Source organism: Urocitellus parryii, chromosome 5, assembly GCF_045843805.1.
Source record: "Urocitellus parryii isolate mUroPar1 chromosome 5, mUroPar1.hap1, whole genome shotgun sequence".
NCBI classification, from domain to species: Eukaryota; Metazoa; Chordata; class Mammalia; order Rodentia; family Sciuridae; genus Urocitellus; species Urocitellus parryii.
In genome coordinates this window covers 203,499,673-203,503,743 of record NC_135535.1, presented here as the reverse complement: position 1 = coordinate 203,503,743, position 4,071 = coordinate 203,499,673, and positions in this window count along the sequence as shown.

Here is a 4,071-nt window from a genome sequence, read left to right as displayed (position 1 = left end):
ATTAAAGACCCCTATCTTAAAGCTCCCTTTTCTCCCTTCAAGGGCTTATTATTACTCAGACATGGTTTAACATATCTAGGTACAATTGAGCAAAAAGGGTTTTTCTTTATGACTGAGGTCAACAAACTACAGCCGCTGGCCAAACCCAGCCTCCCACCTGTTTTTGTATTAACTTTCAGCTCAGCTTGTCTTATATTTTTTAAAGTTTTTTGAAAAAAAATCAAGAGAATATTTCAGGACATGTGAAAAATAATATGAAATTCAAATTTGTGTCCATCAATAAAGTTTTATTGAAATACAGCCCCTGCCCATTCAGTTATTTATAAGTTATCTACAGATGCTTTCATGAGTCAGTGCAAAGTCAAGAAGCTGAGATGAGTGGCCTGCAAAATCCAGAATATTTACTATCTAGCCCTTGGCATAAAAAGTTTGCCAACCTCTGCTTTCAGAAAGAGACTGTTGAGTGTATTAGTCTATTTAGGCTGCTGTAACAAAATACCAGAGGCTAGGTGTCTTAAACAACACAAATTTATTTTTTCATGGAAGATCAAGGTGCCAGCAGGGTGACTCTTGGGGAAGGGCTCTCACCCTAGACTGCAGTGTGCCTTCTTGCTGTGTACCCACACAGCCCCTCTCTGGGAGATGCACCAGAGAGAGAGAGAGAGCTCTCTGGTATCTTTTTCTATAAGGTTACTAATCTTTTTTTTAATTTTTTTTTAGTTGTAGATGGACACAATACCTTTATTTTGTTCATTTAATTTGTTTGTGTGGTTCTGAGGATCAAATCCAGTGCCTCACGCATGCTAGGCAAGCATTTTACCACTGAGCCAGACCTCAGCCCCAGGTTACTCAACAGATCGGGACTGGGCCTGGCCCATGGGAGCTCTCCTTGACAGAGGTGTGCTGTGAGTGAATTCACCTCCTCAGCTTCCCTGTGCACACTGACACTCTCTTCTTCCACAGATGCGTCCTGGGGCCGCCTCTTGGACTAGACGAGCTGCCTAGAGAAAGGCTCTGTCTTATCAGAGTGTATCCATGCCCCTCTGACTGCATCTGCCAGAGAGTCCATGCTCAAGAAAAAGTTAGCTCGCTGCAAGTTCAGAGTAGTGAGAGTCTTTCAACCAAGACCACAAATTACTAGAAAATGAAATGGTATTGAAGCACCCTTTTAGCTGGCAAGTTTATTCCTTAAAGTGTCCTTAGAGTCACCAAAAGAAGGGAGTTGATCCCAGGAAACAAGAAAATACCAGCTTCTCTGTTGGTTACTCAACAAGTCAGGTGGAGCCCAACCAAAGAAACACCTCACTTTCCAAGGCTGTGTTTTACCGGGTGTCTTGCCCGTTGGATTATGCTGCCTCTTGAGAAAACATGAACCCCAGGCAGGCTGTCGCGTTCATTTTCTCTCTGTGAACTCCCTTTGTTTCTTCTCACATCCCTGAGAAACAGAAGAGCATCCACTCTAAACTTCAATGAGTAGAGACATATCTCCTTTAGAAAACTGGCCCAGGCCATGGTGACTAGAATGGAGACCCAGACAGATGAAACCCCACCCAGGGACGCACCAAAGGACTCCAGACATCGGGACAGCAGGTGGTGCTGGACACCTGGCAGGCCTTCAGAAGCCAGTGGAGGAGAGGGTAGATGTGCAGTTTCTGTGTGGTCAACGACAAGGAAGAGAAGGGAGACCTGCCCACCCCACCCCACCACCTACACCATGCTGTGGGCCCAGCTCGCAGCCAAGGCCAAGGGCGTAAGGTGACTTACGTCAGGTCACTGGGCGGCCCCCCACAGACCCTCCAGTTAGAGAGGGAATATGCTGATAAACAGGCCCTCTAGGAAAAAACAAACTATACAACATTGCTCTGACTTGTAGTGTTCACAGCTTTCCGCGGTGTGACTACCTCCACCATGCTGATTTCAAGCTATCAGTGGGAGATCACTACACCTGAGCGGGGAAGAGATGCCCAGCAGTGGCTCTCTCAAGCCAATCTGAGCTGGTATGAGTTTAAAGCAGAGATCTGGAGAGGCCTCCAGAAGGAGTGACCCCTGAGCCGAGTCCTGAAGGTGAGGCAAGAGGCAAACAAGTAAAGAGAAGGAAAGGAAGAGGTGGGAAAGGACATTGCGAGCAAAAGGAGCAGTGTGTGCAATGACTCTGTGCAGAGGCAATGGGAGCAGGACCTGCTGGGGACAGTGTGGTGAGTACGGAGGCAAGGTATGGAGGGAGAAGTAGGAAAGGAGCCCCGAGTATGGTCTGTGCCCCATCCTGGGGACTTTGCTGATCCTCTGGTTGGCAAAGAGTCACTAAAGATTTTAAGCAGAGGAGGAACTTTGCACCTTCACATGGAAGGATCCCTCTGGCTCTCAGGAATAAGGGCAAGATGAAGGGTAGATCTACAGGGTAGATCCAGATTTGTATGGTGGTGCCTGACTAGAGTCATAGCAGGAAAGACAGATGCTCTTGGGAGCTAACCAGGGTAGGGTATGGGCCAGAAATAGTGCACAATTTGATTGACAGGGTGGGGAAGCGAAAGCAGGAGATAAGGACTTACCCAGGTTTCAGCTTGGGCCCCAAAGTGGATGGCAATGCCAATCAACAATGCAAGAGAGAAAAAAGAAACCAGCTTGCAAGGTGAAGATGAGTTCCTCTCCTCTTGGATTGTTGTTAGGATTGTGATGCACCCAGACTTCCAAATGGAAATGTCCAGCAGGCATCCAGCTCTACAGGTAGAGAACCCGAGGAAGAGGAAAGAGCTCAGACATACCACTCTGGCTTAAGTGTTTTCCCTACAAAATTGAGAGGTTGCCCAGTAACAGTCTTGGGAGATGGGGCTTAAGAGGAGTTGAAGCCCTGAGGGCTCTCCCATTGTTAATGGGATAATGTACCCTTATAAAGGGGTTTAATTAGAGAAGTTGGTTCTCTCTTGCCCTTCTGCCTTCCACCATGTGAGGATACAGCAAGAAGGCCCTGATCAGATGTCAGGACCTTGATCTTGGACATCCCAGCCTCCAGAATTGTGAAAAATAAATTATAAATTGCCCCATTTGTGTTATTCTGTTTTTCTAGTACAAACAGGCTAAGACACATACAAATGTATTTAAGAAAACCATGGTGCCCAGGGCAAGTGTAGAAGTGAAAAGAAAATTGCTGAAAATAATATCCTGAAAGCACCAATAGGGAAGAGAAGTGGGCAGGTCCAAATGCTCCTGGTTCCAAGTAACACAATAGCCAACTCATGCAATAGACGAAACTGGAAAGCCCAGAAGTAATCTCTGGCTTCAAGGCAGCCATGCATGCTTCAGGGACGCATCTTCCTTCCATTATTTTTTCAGCTTCCTCAGTGTAGAGTTTACCTTAAGGCTGATTCCGAGAACTACAACTTTCTTCAAAGAAAGAGGATCTCTGGCCAGTACTAGGTCTGAGCTTCCTGGTATTGTACTGGCTCAGATCTATGCCCAGCACGAGCCAGTTCCCCTGACCAGGACTACAGAATGTGCTGACAGGCTTAATCCAAGTTGTGAGTTCTGCCTCAAGAACCTGAGGTGCCATCAACTTCTCCTGAACCACAGAATCATCCAAGGAAATTAGAGCTGGTTGGGAAAGAGGAGATATTAGATGTTCAGGAGGCCACCAACAAATGTTCATTGTCAGGGTCCTCCAGGCAGGAGGCTGCATCAGCAGACCCAGAAGAAAAAACAGGCAGGGGTTTTAAGACGGAAGTTTTGAATACCACCAAAAGGTCAAATAAGAAATGGGGATTGATTGATTGCACCTTAGTCTTATGACCAAGAGAGTAGGAACCTGCTTACAAGATCAGAAAATATTTATCCAGAGCCCCCAACCATACCAGGCTGTGCTAGACTCTGGGATGCAGAGTTGAACAAGAAAGACCATCTAAGTCAGGCTACAAGACTAGTGGGGCAATGGACAGCTACATAAGCACTTATTTAGGAACAGTAATGGAAAACTGGGAAGATTCTGCAGGGGCACCCCAACCCATACTTGAAGGCTAAGGAGAAGTTCTAGCACCTGACTTTTGAAGACAATAGGAGTTGAACTGGCAGAGGGATAGA